At 45.1% G+C, this 17,255-nt stretch overlaps 1 pseudogene; it reads left to right on the top strand.

Moving 5' to 3' along the window:
- The first annotated feature begins 6,813 nt into the window (after positions 1-6,813).
- Positions 6,814-17,255, top strand: part of LOC125405146 (large ribosomal subunit protein eL27 pseudogene) — a 30,570-nt pseudogene continuing 20,128 nt past the window's right edge.

Here is a 17,255-nt window from a genome sequence, read left to right as displayed (position 1 = left end):
AGCCATCTTAGAGCTAGGCCCTTTGTCAGCAATTCCTGTCACCAGCTTTGTTCTACACACACATCTTAGTCACCCAAAGAGATGTTTAGATTTTAATTATAACAACCACACCTTCTGTGGCCAGTATTTTAATTTATGTGCTATGCAATTCTCTTTCTTCTATTTCCTTGGGATCTTAATAAGGAAAGAGTGTATCCTGGGCCTGGGAAGTCCTATTGGCTTCTGACCAAAATCCTAAACTGTGAGCCCTCACACGTATATCTCTCCCTCACAGAAGGGAGATGAAGTTTTAGAGCCATGTGCCACCCATAAGAACAGATATTCATTTCTGTTCTGTATATTCTTACCGTACAGGCCACACACAGATGTCTCCATCTCACTCCCGCTCTCCTGTAAACAGTGAGACTATATTGCCTTATTTGTTATTCTAGGGAGAAGGTCTATGTCAACATCAAGGTGAGGCAGCCCTTAGACTCCCCTTTATAGCGACAGACTCATAAAGTCAATCCAATAACTGAATATCCATCTTTATAAGTCAGTGCAGCAAGCAGCCTCATAAAACTATAACAGGTATGACACAATGGGATCTGTTTCATGGGAATGTTCGGTCTTCCTGCAGCCGATGATGGTATCGCAGAGCCTGGCTCCCGGTAGACTCCAAGCAAGTTCCATGCCCCCATTTACTCTGAGAGTCTTTATCTAAAATACCATGTAGCCCCAGGAATTTATCCTTCCATGTGCTAGACCCCTTTTCAATACGGGTGAGAACAGCAGAGGAGAAACCAGAAAGGTGGATTTTACTCAGTTGGTGAAGGGTTATTTATTTTCTTAAGTAGAACTGGAAGATTTTTCTACGCTTCTCTATGCCATTTTCCAACCACATGCAGGCATAATTTCCTCAACAAACAAAAATATTTTGTTTCTTTTGCATAAATGAGTGTGTTCTGTTATCAGATCTCCACTATGAAATTAGAGTCGCTAATGCCATCAGGGCCTTGCCGGTGTCCTCTGGTATGATCTACCGCTGTATATCCTGCTTGTTGCCAAAGGCAGGTACACCCTCTCTGTCCCTCGGTGTTTGCCCGTTGCTGGGGCTCACGGTATTATTGTTCAGACAGGAAAATGATTGTGGGATTAAAAGCCCCGGGAGTCCTCCCGAACTCACCACTAAATAGAGTTGGTGGCTCAGACTTGGATGACTTTGAATGGGGTATTTTTACTTAGATGGAGTTCCGCCAGTGAGACAGTCCCCATGGCTCATCTTGGTGACTGGCTTCATGGCAGGACCGTTATTGCTCTCTCTCCCTTTCTTGACTCACTTCTACACTCTCCTCCAGTATTTCCTGAGATACACCTGTCCTTCCAACTTGGTCTTATTCTGGGGACCCCAGGCTAAGGCAATCATTCCAGAGAACATGAGCACCCACCAAAACTATGCACAAAAGTTAATGCTGTGTAGATATTGACAATTCTGCCATAGAGAACCTCAGAGCATTGAGTAGATCCAGACCCTAATCTCACCTCTCCCCTGTTCCACCCCCGTCTTCTGCCAAAGTTCAGCATCCTTGTAAGAGATTTCCTCTTTCCTGTTTCTCAGAGTTTTGCTTTTCTCTTCAGCGGTGGTCAGAGAGGCCCACTGTCTGTGGCAATGACTCTTGTTTAATTGGCTCTCACAAACAGTGTACTTATCCTTGCTCTGTGAATGACAGATAGAGCCTACCATATGTTTCTTTCACCGGGGTCATCCTGCCATCTGGACAATGGGAGCTTTTGCCCCAGGGAGACATCCTATAAGCCAATTTACATTGAGAAGCAGATTCTAAGTTTGAACACAAGATGACTCCATCTGGCAATGCCTCTGGATTTTACCCACAATACATAGAGATCCCCATGACTTGTGGAGAGAAGCAAAAACATTGCTTTGACCTCATGACCAATCCGATTGTTTATTTCCTTGCTGTACACATCCTTACTTGAGAGGAAGGCACCCGATCAAGGATCTGCGTCCAGGCATTTTGCTACCCCTGACCTATCTAATTCCCTCAATTTCGGCCTGAAAGCAGCCAAGGACACTTACCTATTGATCAGCATTTTCATAGGGCACATCTGGCATTTCTACAATCAATAATATTTTTTAAAATTCAAAGGGCTGCCTACAATAATAAAAATCAAAATCACTTAAAATTTTAGTGCAGTCTTGACATAAAGGCTTGCTTCCTGGGCATCACCCAAAGGAAAGTTCTGCTTTCTAGTTTTTAAAATGACATCTCTTATGTAAAGAATCCGTTGGTGTTTCTTCTTGTTTTCTTTTTTTTTTTTTTTCTTCTCTTCTCACCTCCCTAGTGCTTTACACGATGCTATCAAAAATGTTGCCAGAAGCCGGAAGGAGTGGGCTGCCAGTAAGCAGCCACATTTGCTAGATGGGTTTGAAAAGTCCTCCGCAGCCTGAATAAGCAGAGTCCTGTTGTGAGGCACGCTGCTGTCCTGGTGCCAGTGCTGGTAAGACACAGACCCTGCTTGCACGTTGTCCTCAAAGCTCCACAGCCCTCTGCACAAGCCACGTTGCTGATAGATTTTTCACACATATATGCTTGTGTGTGCCCCCCCACACACACTTTAATTCTTTTAACCAACCTGAGCATTTTCTATATCTCATCTCAGCAAGGACCTACTAGAGATTTCTCCGGAGAGCTAAGCACATCCCTACTGTCTGGCATAGTAGGAGCTACCCAGTAAGGTCTCAATAGACACCAGTACTTTATGTAATCACCTACCTGTTTGCTTATTCCAAGGCATCAGTCCATAGAATGGTATTGCTTCCTCACATGGACTAATGCATGCTCCTTTTAAAATTTCATACATGAATATGATGTATCTCCATCAAATCCACCCTTCTGCCCTTCTCTCCAATTCCTCTACTCTACTATCCCTCTTACAAACTCTTCTCAAATTCATGTTCTCCTCCCTTACAACTATTACTGATAAATTTTTATATTGATATACTATCGATTATGATTTTTGGTATATGTGATACTGATAGCCATATTTAACTCTCTATAGATTGACATCTACTGAGTCCAGTTAGACTTGTCCATATATACTAGGATGTAGGACTGACCATTGGGGATGAGCAATCTATCAGGCAGCTTGCTCCTGAAGAAGATTGACTCTCCCTCCCTCAGTAGGCCTGGATGACTATAGCTCTTCAACTAGGGGCTGGGCCTTCTAAGCCCTTTCCCCACCCGTGCGGGAATGTTGACGTGGTCTTGTATGTACAGCCCTACTGTTGAGAGCTCCCATGGGTGCAGCAGTTCTGTCTTATCCAGGAGACTCTGTTCCAGAGCAGTCTTCCTTCAAACGTCTAACTTACTTGCCTGCAGAGTTCCTTGGGAGATTGGGGGAAGCTAAAATTGCCCCTTTCCCTGTCTTCCTCTCCCTTCTCAAGCTTCTCCAAGGCCCTCCCCTGGTGCTGGGACAAAAGCAGCAATGGGACTGCAGGGCCAAGCCTGCATTGGAGATTCAGAGATTCCCATGCCAGGGCTGACCGGCCCTGCTCTGTTCTGCCTCTTCTCTCTCAGTGAGTCCCAGTTCTGCCCATCACCTCCTCCTAACAACCTCCTGCTTCTTCCCCCTCTCCCTCCTCCTTCCCCCTCCCTCTTCTCCCTCCTTCTTCCTCCTCTCTCCCTCTTCTCCCTCCTCCTTCTTCCTCCCCCTTCTTCCTCCCTCTCCCTCTTCTCCTTCCTCCTTCTTCCCCACTCCCTCCTCTCCCTTCCCCTTCCCCCTCTCTTCCTCTTCTCCTTCCTCCTTCTTCCCCCTCTGTCCCTCTTCTCACTGCTCCTCTCCTCCTCCGCACCTACCTCCTGTCTCCCGTTCTGCTGACTCTCCGAAGCCCACCACTTGCTGTTCCTCATGTGCACACAGCCCAGTCTTTGACCTCTGACTTCTCTCCCTGCCCCACAACAGCCTTTCCTTCCCAACGAAGCTTCTGTGCCTCAGTAAAAGATCTGGCCTCGGAGACAGACTAAGGCTTGGCCCTACTGCGTCTCTTGACAGAGGTAATTGAATTGAGCTTAGTTCTTGGGTAGTGCGGTGGCCTATGTGGACAGAGAGACAGACTGATTAATAGGGACACGTCCGAAGGACAGGCAGAGGAATACTTGTCTTTTCAAACATACAATCAGAGCTCAGAACAGCAAGAAAGGACAAGTGGGAGAGAAGGCAGGAACAGAGAGGCTAATGTGTTAAAACGCAAGTGCATAATGAGTCTAATTCTACCCATTTATTAATCCTAATTATGAAACAACTTTCTCAGGTCCGTCCGTCACCGTTCCTTTCTCCATGTGGAGACTTCCCTGGACAGTTTGTGGAAGGCTCATGCCATATTGCAAGCACCCCTCTAGCTGTGATTTCGCCATTTGAATGGAGCAATAAGCATCCCTGGGAGTCTCCAGGGACACTGTAGCCATGCTGAGCTGGTGTACAGACTGATTCGATTTGTTCAGCTGTGTGGGTCACTGCAAAGTCAACAGAGAAGGCTCAGCTCCCCAGGTTCCTGAGGTCGCCTGGTGCAGCTGCACAGACCTCTCCAGATGCTCCCAGTCTAGCCTGGCCCCAGGTAGACAGTGAAGCTATGGGGACTCGGTGTCTCTTTCTAAATAGGGTTTAGTGTTCATGGCACTTCGCATTCCCTCCATTTTATACTTACAATTCTGGTATGTACGGGGCAGCCTGTCTAGTGGGCTTGCTGGACAGCTTGCTTGTCCTGCCACGTCCCTCTTGAGAGTATGACCATCCTACCACCCTCGATCACACCACAAACCCCACAACACTAGCCGTGAACCACGTGGATCAAACGAGGAATGAGCATCCAAGTGAAGAGAGGCCCAGGCCAGGAAACTGTTCTCAGAAAGGCAGGCAGGGCTCAGAGGTTCCTTGGTTAGATGCTTGCTCTAGAGACTTGAGCTTGGGGCAGCCACATAGTGCAAAAGAAAAGAAGGGGTGTTGTGTGAGCGAGGGAGAGGTGAAGCCCAGAGAAGAGAAGAACTCTCTTGTCCCCCCACATACCTGTGGGATCTAGGACCAAATGCAATTCCCTGCTGTATTAAAGAATTCCTAAGGTAAGAACAGGGACGTATGGGGCCTGATAGAGTTCAAACACAGCCTGGGAGACAGGGTGTCGCTCCAGTGGCGGATGGTTTCAGGTTTCTCAAGCTTAGCCCTTCTGTAGATCAGAAAGGGGATCGCCTCCATTTAACACCAATTATGTAACATCTTTGCGTTTTAGGGAATGGGCTTAGATTAATTAGACAACCATGTTCTTGAATTTCCGGACCACTCAACAGAGCAACAGAGGCTCAGACCGACACATCTCACCCTCCTCCAGCAGCAGAATACAAGATGACTAATCCGCAGAGCCTGCCACCCTACAGAAGCGAGAGGGAGAGAGAGCTGCGCCTGTCTTCCTTGGAGTCAGCCTTAATGCCAGGACACACAGCCTTGCCAAGAATAACTGATTATCCTCCCTGTGATAAAAATGCACTTTCCAGCGACAGGCACACCATTCCCACCCATACTAGGTTACCATGTCAACCTGGGTTAGCAATTCTCAGGCCAATATGAGGGCCGGCCTAATTATTCAGGTGCCAACACAAGAGATGGGGCCCTCGGTTCTCTTCCAGAAGTGTAAGCATGACCACTCTGATCAACAAGATACCCCCTACCGCCAAATACTCCTCCGCAGGAGTCTGCTAACCAGTGCCATGTGAGCTGGAATGCTTTCTCTTCCGGAATCTGATGTCGCATTTCACACATACATTTGAGCCGCTTGCCAGCCTTTGGCAATTTCCAAGTTTCCCACAGATTAATGGAAAAAAAAAATCCAGCTGTTTCCAACTCTTCGGAACAGAGCAATGCATAATAAAAAGAGGGGAGAGGGGGAATCTTTACCCAATGTTTCCAGCAGTCAGAGAGATTTGTAACATATTGGAAGGAAAAATTACAAGTTTGATTGTTCAAAGATTGGGGGGGCGGGAATAAAGCTAAAGAAAGGCAGCCTTATATCAGATTTCTAAGGATGCCTTTTTTTGTACCGAATTGAAAGAGCTAAGAAGCCGTTCTTTGATTAATCAGAGATGATATCATTTCTGCTTTGTTAGTCCAGCCTGAGAGCAGCCCCAGTGGAAGGTGAGCAGCTCTGTCTCACGGGAAGCACATCTGAGCATCTTGGCCACGAGCAGAGATCAGAACCCAGGCGGCAGTTAATGAAGTTGTTGGGAATGTTGACACTCCTCAGGTTATGCTTGCCGAAGGACCCGTTGGTTTGTTGCTGATTTTAAATCACAGATCACAGAGACTCGCAGCAAATAGTACTCAAACTATTGGACAACCACACTCTAAAAAAATAAATAAATAAATGCTTTCATGCTTTCTATCCTTTACAAAAATTAACACACCATACATTATAAACTTAAATACCAAATCTAAACCAAAACACTTCTGTAAGGCCAACTATGTTACCCAAAATATGATGCCTAAAAGACTAAATAATAGGCACAAGTTTACCAATCCTAAGTACTTCTCCCTCTAAAGAATAAGAAGACAAGAGAGATCAGGAGAAAATATTTGCAAAGCACATCAGATAAAGGACTCCTATCCAGAACCCACAGAAGACGCTCACAGTTGAATGATAGGAAGCAAGCTTGTTTTTGTCTTTGTTTTTACATTTGACAAAAGATTGAACAGACATCTTACCTCCTTTATGCTGCACAGGTGGCAAGTGGCCACATGGAATGCTGCTCATTGTACTAATACAGTATGAACCACAGTCGGCTGCGAGCTAGAGGTGAGTTAAAAGCAGAGCTGGACGCCACTGCGTACCTATTTCAAAGGCTGAACATTTTTAAACCAGTCATACCTGCGACTGGCAAGGATAGGGAGCAACTGGAGGTCTGGTACATTGCCAGTTGGAACGAATGTGAGACGGTACAGCCATTTCACAAACAGCTTTTCAGTTTCTCTTAATGTAAACCAAGATTTGCCTCATGATCCACCAACCCAATCCTAGGATATTTACTTGGATGAGATAAAAGCTTATGTACACACACACACACACACACACACACACACACACATCCACACAGTCACACACAACAGTAAACACAAATGGTGGAAACAGCTTTATGCATAACTGTCTCAGACTGGAAATCAACCAAATGCGCCTCACCGGGAAAACTGATGAAAATAAAATGTGGTACATCCTGGAATACTATTCAATAATAAACAGGAACACACAAAGAATGGAGACTCTCCCATGGATCGTGCCAAGAAGCAGCCAGGCTCCATGTATGTGAATGACCGTTCTCTACAATGGTCTTGCAAACCTAGATGCAGGACTGGAAAGAGATTGGGCTTGTCAGTCACACAAGGCGTCAAGAGGAGCTGACAGCAGAGTGTCAGGGTAGGTCTGCGGGAGTGGTGAAATCCTCCTGCATTTCCACAGGAATATAGGCAATAAAATAGAAGCACGTCTTAAACTTGCACTGAGTTTTACTCTATGTCAATTGCACGTTAATTTTTATTTTTATTTTTATTTATTTATTTATTTAGTTTTGTTTTTTTGAGACAGGGTTTCTCTGTGTAATAGCTCTGGCTGTCCTGGAACTCACTCTGTAGACCAGGCTGGCCTCCAACTCAGAGGTCTGCCTGCCTCTGCCTCCTGTCTGCTGGGATTAAAATTGTGGGACACTCCCGCCCACATTAGTTTATAAGATAAGAAAACAAAATCTTCCTATTATAAGTATAGTAAAAGCTAATTTATGAGGAAATTATGTGAAAAGATTTATATAATGCCAGCCCAAATTCTTCAGTATTAGGTTCAAGGAGCAGAACAAAACCAAACAAAATTGCTTTTAAAGGGTGAGAAATGGCTGAGTGGTTAATAGCACTTGCTGTTCTTGCTGAGGACCTGGGTTTGGTTCCCAATACCAAATGGTGGCTCACCGGTCATCTGTAACTACAGTACCAAGTAATTCAACATCCTCTCTGGCCTCGGCAGGCATCAGGCACACACATGCCACACAAACATATGTGCAGGGAAACACTCAGAATTACATCACATGAAGGAAAACACTCAGAATCACATCAATGAAAGCAAATAAACCTTTTTTTAAAAAAAATCCTTTTGTCAAGTTTTTATGTCTGAACACCCGTTCTCAGTTCCCGGATCACGGCATCACAGGGTGGGGACAGCTCTGGTGTAGAGACATTTGCTGACAGCCTTCTCAGAATCATTTCTACTTCCTCACGGCACCCCAGTTTCTCTGAGATGTGGCCTGCTCAGTGCGTGCATAGAAAACAGCAGGGACCCATCCCTTTCCCAGTCTCCAGTGGCTGTAACCCAATCTATTCCCTGTAATAGATATAAACCACCACAGCTGATATAAACCTTGGGCAGATAGGACTCAATGGCCACTTTCCCATGCCAGCGGGAAGATGCCTCTGTCAGAGGCTGTAGCTTGGGGTGTTTATTCCCTGGCCTTTGGCTGCTTTCTTCCCTCCAATCTCTATGTAGGGGGCATCTCTTGGGATGGAACCTCCTTCCTTTCTCCAGCTAGCGGAAGAAAGGCTTCACTTCCCTGGGGACCCACAGCCAAGGAGAACAACTTCCCTCTGCTTTCTTCTCCACCTGATTATGTGCTGACCCTAGTTGGGGCAAAGAGATACCAGAATCACATATCCATCTGTTTCTCAAAGAAAGTCTAGTTCTTAAGATTCTCACCTCACTGGGGACTCAAAGAGTGGATGCACCTGGAGACACTGGAATGCAGTTAGCTGTAATAACAACTCATCACAGGCTTGACCTCCGGAGGATCTGTCCTCCCCCTAAACATACACACACACACACACCCTCTCACCCCCCCCCCCCCCCACACACGAATCTAAGAATGTACAAGCCAAGGATTGCTCTGAGGCTCAGCAGCAATAGGGGGTGTCAGCCTTCTCTGGCAGTAAAATGGTTTCTGCGACAAAGCCCTGTTTGTGGCCTCAAAAGAAAGACAAAGAAGATCTGAGTCCCTGCTCATGGGACCATTGGGAAGATATTCTTTCTCCCTAAGCTCATATGGATGTCTCCTCAGGTCACTCTGGTCTGAATTTACTCTTCTGATGCCAAGGAGACTGGGAAAGGAAATGTCTAAACCTGGTTACATACCAAAGCCTTGTATTCCAAGCCATCCCTGTTTTCTCTTATGCCAAAAAGAAAGAAAGAAAAAAAAAAAACTCATGACTAGCTTTAATAGTAGAAGATTAGTAAGAAAAAAAGGAAACTCCAGAATGCCGAGGGGGAAAGACATCAGGGAGTCTTTTAAATGTCATTTCTGCCAGAGCACAATCACACATGGTGGATCTTTGGCTCGGAAAACGAAAAGTGGGCATGTTAATGCCTGCAGTTAGGAATCTCTTGGAAATTAAGCAAGACTGTATGTGCTAAGTGCTTGTTTTCTACCTGGGGCCTAGCACATATCTCTTCATGTTGGCTATTGTTAGAGACAGCCACCATAGGAATGTCTACAAAAGTGTTAAATATTAATGGCATATATTTTGAGTAGACTAGAGTTTGAAAAGGGGGAGGTTCATTTTCTATTGGAATCATCTAGAAAAGCTGTACTATGCAAACGGGATATGAGCCAACTTGAGTAGGGTAGCAAGAATCTGAATAGGAGAGATGGGATGGGAAGTCACCGGACCGGGACAAACAGCAAGTGAGGAAAGGGCTCAGTCTGCAAGAGGTGCTAGCTCACGCTATGGGAAAGACTAAGACACCCATGGTCACCAGTGCCTCCTATGTGTCAGGCACACTGTGGGTGTCTTGGTCAGCTTCAGCACCAAGTCTGCCTGCATGCTGCCATGCCACCTGCCGTGGTGATAACGGACTGAACCTCTGAAACTGTAAGCCAGCACCTCCATTAGATATTTCCTTTGTGAGTGGCCGTGGTCATGGTGTCTCTTCACAGCAATAAAGAACCCTGACTAAGACACAGGGCTTGCTCTTTTTGAGTTTTGCTGATTTGAATACTTTTGTTTGGCTCAGAATTTACAGCAACCGTAGGTCTGGTTAGTTTTCAACATTTGGCTTTAGTGTTTCAATAAAATGTTTCCAAAATATGTAAGAGCGAAGAGAAAAGCCATTTTTTACAGATTGTACAAAAACCATTTTTGATATCACTAGAGCCGGTTGGTTTGGCTTCTTACTCAAACAACTAGCTGGCAATTGGTTTCTTCAGTCAGTATAAAACAAAGCACTTCAGAAGCCTATAGACTTGTATTTGAACCAGAATAGAACACATACTCACTCACGTATACTAGCAACTTAGTTCGCCTGTCCAAGTTTGAATTCGAAGACTAGATGCCTTTTTTAATTACAGAAAACGCTGCACACGGGTTTTTCAGCATTCAGGCATTTATGCCTGTTTTGCGAGTAAACAGACATGTGTTAGTGAGGTTCTATGGTTTGAGACATGTTGTCAGAGATGGCACTTGATAGCTCTGATGTACTTGCGAGTCTTACAAATTAGGAGAGTCTAAGATCTTCACAGAGATGCTGTGGTGCACTCTGTCTATAAGAGAAACCTCGAGTGAGTGGAAGGTGACAGTGAGCTCCCGGCTTAACAGTTTGAATCAAAGCAGCGGAGCTCTGAGACCGCATGCGCTCTTTCATGACCGTGTCCGTGTGTGTTTAAGCACCGGAAGTATACCACAGCATCCTATCAGCTGCCAAGCCCTCTCCTCTGAGTGATGCCATCTCACCGCAGCAACAGCAAACTGAAGGCTGGGTTTGGAATGCTCGATTTAAGCCTGGGCTTACCCACTGTTAACTTGGGCACTGACCTTCTCTGTCCCCATGTCGAGTCATGGTTTCTTCATCTGGAGGACGGCAATATCTGTTCCCATGAAGATTAGATGGCGTCAGAGTTCCTTTTGTGTTACTGTGACCGAAATACTTGACAGAAACAACTTAAGGGATGAAATAGTTATTTTGGCTCACAGTTTCAAAGGGTTTCAGTTCTTGATAGTGGTGGAGACAAATTTTCTTGTAGTAGCGGTGTGTGGCAGAGGCAGTTCACAGGGTGGTGGGCCAGGAAGAGGAGAAAGCTGCAGGAAGAAGAGGCTGGGTGTAACTTTTAGGGTCCCACTTCCCCAGGAGCCTACACCTGCTAGTTACTTTTCAGCTCCTAAAGGTTTACAGCTTCCCAAAACAGTGCCCCCAACTGGGAAATTAGCATTAAGTCAAACATGGACCTCTGGAAGACATTTCAGATTCAATCCATAATGTGAAATCCGGATGAAGGTATTTTATTAATTTCGTGTTCCTATTCCCTATCACTAAACTTCAGCTGTACATGACCACCAAACAGATATGGTCAGGAATTGGCAGGGCCTCCCTGCCAACATCATACCCTCTGCATTCTCAACAAACCAAGGTCGGCTCCAGTTCATTTTCCTGCCTTCCTCTGTCGGTTCCATCACAGCAGTGAGCACCAATCTCATCACAGAATGACATTAGGCCTTGTCACACCATCCAACATACTCCAAGATCAGACAGAGACAAACCTAAGATCCTTTGGGATCAGTGACAATTTATTTCAACCCCAAAGTGTGAGATAAGATTGCCTTTGAGAATGAGGTTAAGAAAATTAAAATCTGTCATCTGGTTGGGGGTGGCAGGCAGACAGTTCTACCCTGTGGACCGGAGTGTGCTGGCTCCACAGAATGGTGGCCATGTGGAGACCCACGCTTTGTTCTTGGCACCAAAGGCCAGCCCGCTGACTCCTTGGCAGGCAGGGACGACAGCATCTGCTGGGACAAAGAGGAAAGTTCAATGGAGTTAGTTTCAGTTTCTCAGTTTCTTGTCACCAGGGATGGGCAAACCCAGTAGTGGTCTATGTTTTCAGAAAAATCTTGAGCTATTTTTCAAGCATTTGGGGTTTGGCTACGTTTTACATGTGTTTTGCCAGCTCTCCCTCCTTAATTATTAATATTAAACCCATGTGCATGAAGTAGAATGGAAATTTAATCGCCATTTTCATATGTATTTACATCAATGCATCCCATAGTTGTGTTGAGAAAGGGCTGTTGTATCTTGTGTCTTTGAAGATAGTTGAAAATGTTTTCTCTTCACAAGATGTCAGTCACACGGATTTTACTTCTTCTCGGTCCACAAAGGCATTCAGTTTAGAGGAGGGCGGGATTAGCATCCCGATCTCAAAGCTGTGATGCTTATGGCAGATTTCAAGTACTAACTACAAAGTGAGACTTTGCTGCCTTGATTGCGCTTGACTCTGGGGCAGTCCTGTTGGTAAAGCCTTCAAATGCATTTTCCATAAAGCAGATGCTCCTGCAGCGAACATCTCTCTGCCTCCAGGTCTCACATCCAGTTGCCAGAGCCATGGAAAAACAATTGCTATGGCCCATCATTGTTTTTCCAAGCACAGCACGTAGATTGGTTCCAGGCAGATCCAGGAGATCGGGAAAAGAAAAATGTTCATTTCCAAACAAATAATTCTTACCTTCTCAGTACAGACGAACACATCAGTGTCTCTCTTATGCTCACGCGGTCCTCCTACATGAGAAACGCTGATTTAAAGGAACAGGTGTTATTTTGCCAATGACAAAATAATGGTGTTGTTTTGTTATAGTCACAAAATGCAATAGCATGCGTAACGGTCTGTCCTGACAGCTGTCCTAGACTTGGGTGGTGTCCGTGCCAGGGGTGGGGGTGGGAGAAGAGGCATCAGAGTGATAACTAGTAAAAGACACTTGTTTCCAAAGGATCCAAATGTTAAAGGAAACATTTACAAACATGGTAAGCACACGCAAAGCGCTTTGGAATTAAATTGTCCTCCACTGTCCAATATGATTTTCTAACAGAAAATATTGCATTTTACTGAATTTTATATTAGAGGTGGGGAAGGTATTAAAAATCAGATATCGGATTATAATTTACAAAGTTACTTTTCTTAGAAAGCGTATGCTTTACCACTTTTAACAAAATATTTTATTTTGAGATAGTTACATTTGTAAATGTAATTCTAAGAAATAGTACAATGATCCCATGCTTTTTTTTCTAAACGTGGTTTTACTCGAATCTAACAGTAAACGTATATAGCAGAGTATCACGACTAAGATATGGACACAGTCAATATGTGACCTTTCTTCTCTCACAAACATTCCTCTCGGTGCCCTTCCCTCTCATCCTGCTTCTTCCTCAACCCTCAGCACTCCAAAGGGTCACAACTGCTAGGCTGGTGTGAGACCTCCACACTATTTGGCTTCCCTGAGACCTACTGCTGGGAAGGGGGGCCACAGCGCTTTGCTCCTGCCGAGAACCCAGGAGGCAAAAGTAGTTTGGCGACCACTGTTGACAGTGGTCATGACAAACATCCTCCAGATCTCTCTGGACAACGTGGCCTCATCTAAGTCGGGAGAGGCAGAAGTTCAGGCTCCCCACATGGTCTTTGTCTCTGGAAGTGGATGCGGGGCTGAGTCGGGACAACAGTCCAGCATCCCTACTTGGTGCCTGGGTATGCTCTGGAAAGGGGAACATCTTGGCTCCATCCGCCTTTGTGAGCCCAAGTGGAGGAAGCACCATAGCTCTTCTGTGGTTGGCTGGAGAGGGGAGGCTGTCTTCTCATGTCCTGCTCTGCTCTTTTCCTGGTCTTGGGCTAAATAGAGCACATATTTGTTGAAACTTACATTTTCGTTCCTATGTTGGCGGCTGGATGGCGTTATAGTTGCCCAAGCTTCTTCTCCTTCACTTCTTCAGGCTGTTTCCTTTGTCTAGGAGATCCAGGTTTCACCTCCTCAACCTCCCCCATTTCCACATCTGAAATAGGACAGGAGCACTGAGACTGCTGTCAGAGGGAAACGTCATTTTTGTGGTTTGTTCTTGACTGTCACCCTTACCTTGAGCCAAGCATTCACTAGGACTGTGATTGTCTGCTCAGCTCCCTCCACAGCTCCAGGGCTGGCCGGGTTTCACCTTCCACCAAGGCTGGTCATTTGTAACAGTGAATTTTAATGCCCCATGCCAGAAGGAAACACTGGAAGGCAGAATCACGGCCCCTGGGAAAGCCCACGTTTCTGACAACTCCAATTTCCTCCCCTATCTCTCTTCACCCTTCACAGATATTGCACCTTTTCAGCAACTTTGTTTTATCATCCAGCACAGGAAAAAGTTTTGTGTACCTACGTGTATACCATGAATAACCTTTTGGGTCCATTATAAATGATTCTGCGCTCTGAAGCTCTATTTTGAACACTGTATTTTTTTTAATGCTGTTAACTTTGCCTTGAGAAACCTGTACATATGTTTTACACACATACACACGTGCAGAGGCTCCAACCTGAAAATTGGCTCTTAGCATTCATGTTTTATTGAGCCAATAAATTGTGAATTTAACATTTTAGCCAAATCGAACGCCAAGTGTTTCATTTCAGACCTTGGTGTCTATATTGACAGGACCTTAAATCTACTACTTGTACATCTGGAGCTGGTTAGATGTTCATAGTTTGAACGGAGCCAAATGTCAGTGGCACCTCTGGTCCATGGAGGGATCCTGAAGAATGCTTCGCTACTCTGCTTTCACAAGGCAAGAGCATGCCCCCAAGGTCCATGCTTCTCCTGATCCGCTCTAGGATGCGAGACCAATTTGCTTTGAAGTTGCATGTTTTCTCATAATTCGTCCCCAGAGGGCAAGGGATATGCACACAAAGGCATGACAGCAGATTCTTTGGAGGAGAGCATGGACCAGTAGGACTCTCTGTAAGGATGGAATGCTCTGGATCTCTGCTGTGGAGTGTGCAACCTCTAGCCGTGTGTGCCTGCTAACCTTTCAAAAGACGGCTAGAGCAATGGAAAGCTGACTTTTTATTTACTATCAGAACATTCAGTTTCCAAAGCACATGTGGCTATCACTCAGTGCTGTTAATTGGCGGGTGATAAGACCGAGCGAGGAAATATCAAGAAGGGGTTCCTTTTTTCCACCCACACTTCCCCCAGAGAAATGACGTCTTATTCCATCCCTCCATCTCGCTACCGTTTCCTCCTGACAAGTAAATGAAGCATTTGTACGGGGGAGCCCTGTGAGATCCCCGGAACCACATGCTACTCGAAGTCTTTCCCCACCTGCAATGTAGGATTAAAATTCACCCGTGTGGATATTGCCTTTGTTCTCTTTATATAAATGTTTTCCTACATAATCAAGAACAACGTTTATTCCTAGATCTCATTTAAAAGCTGACATCCTTCAGACAAATCACTGGTTTCTACAAAACTCTTTCAGAAAACCCAGGATGCTAAGGTCTTCCCTAATGACCAAGCCCCCCCATCACCTCTGAAGTGAAGCATCTGAATGTACCAAGGACCACGTGAGCCCATTTGTGGTACTAATGAAATACATTGGTAAAACTTTCGAAATTTTTTTAAGTTATATGATCTTCCCCAGTACAAATTAAATAAGATGGCTTATTATCCTCTACCATGATATAGGATTCAAAATTGTGTCTAAACACCCCCTATAAAATAAATAAATTAGGTTATCGGGGAATATAATTTCAAGATGGTCTTCTAGACTTCTTACTATGGTAGGGATAGTTCTGTTATCAAAAGAGCATCAAAAGTGAAATACGGTGTCAGTGTTAAAATAAAATCCACCTGTGATAACTATTTGGTTTTATGTCCGTTTAACAGGGCCTCAGCACCTAGGTGTTCAATCGAACATTATTCTGAGCGAGTGTTTTTAGATGAAGTTTACATTTAAGCCATTGAGCTTTGAGTAGAGAAGCATGGGATGAAGGATTACAAATGTCTAAAGAGTAGAAAGTTAGCTAGAAGTGAGCTGGAGAATTCCCTAGCAAACATGTAGTCTTCGTGTGCTAGACTGGCTCGTCCTGGACCCGCGGCACATTGTAGCTCAGGGTTCAAGCGGGAACTCCTGAGTGTCCAAGCTGTGGCTTTCCCAGCAAGAGTTTGAACTTCTGAGCCTGCTCTCACTTGTGAAACGAATCCTTCGGCTATAGCTCTTTTGTACATTTTTCACATCTGCTATGCGCCGAGGGTCTGTGTCCCCACCAAGAGTCACATGGGAAAGCCCTGTCCCCCACTGTGATGGTATTTGGATGTGGTTGTCTTGTTACGATTTTCTACCACTTTGAAGAGACACCATGACCACGGACACTCTTGTAAAGTAAAACATTTAATTGGGGGGACTTGCTTACGGTTCAGTCCGTTGTCATCATGATGGGGAGCACAGTGGCATGCAGGCAGATGTGGTGCTGGAGGAATAGCTGGGGGTCCGACATCTTGCAGGCAACAGGAAGTTGACCAAGACATCTTGAGCATAGGAAACCCCGAAGCCTGCCCCCACAGTGACACACTTCTTCCAATAAGGCCACACCCACTCCAACAAAGCCACACCTCCTCATAGTGATACTCCCGCTAAGACTATGGGGGCCAATGACATTCAAACTACCACACTCCGTGAAGTTTTCGGCTCTTTATTCTTCTATGATAGAGGGTCAGGCAGTAGACTGGAGGAGACAAAATACATACTGCATCTCTATTAGAGAAAGGTCAGGGCTGTTGTTATTTGGTTTTAGACTTTTTATGTTTTATTTATCTGTCTTTTTCCTGTGCATTGTTGTTGTGTCTGTGTGAAAATGTCAGATCCCCCGAAGGGGAGTTACAGGCAGTTGTGAGCTGCTATGTGGGTGCTGGGAATTGAACCCAGGTCCTCTGCAAAAGCAGAGAGCGCTCTTTACTGCTGAGTCATCTCTCCAGCCCCATTGCTTTTGGGGTGTGTTTTGTTTTCTGATTTCATGTGGCAAGAATAACTAAGTAGAAAAGCATTCAGGACCTGAAAAGATGGCTCAGCAGGTAAAGCGTTTGATTCCAAAGCAAGAGGACCGGGGTTCAGATCCCCATGTAAAGTGGCGTGGATATGGTGCCCTAATTGTAATTCCAGGGACTGAACTCGGGTCATCAGGCTTGGCAGCAAGCACCTTTACCCTCTGGGTTGCCTTGTTGGTTCAAAACAGATGTCATTACGTTATTTTAACTTACGACTTAAAATTTTTTCATAAAAGAACATTCAATAAGATGTTGGGAGGACCGTTTCAGCAATGAGAGAAAAGAGTTCTTTGGGCCTAGAGACCACTTTTCTGCTGTTCTGGGACTTCAGAGAAACCGACGTTTCTAGGGA

Source organism: Myodes glareolus, chromosome 15 (genome assembly GCF_982192425.1).
Source record: "Myodes glareolus chromosome 15, mMyoGla1.1, whole genome shotgun sequence".
NCBI classification, from domain to species: domain Eukaryota; kingdom Metazoa; phylum Chordata; class Mammalia; order Rodentia; family Cricetidae; genus Myodes; species Myodes glareolus.
Note: the sequence above shows the minus strand (reverse complement) of the source record. Positions and strands in the feature narration are given on the sequence as shown.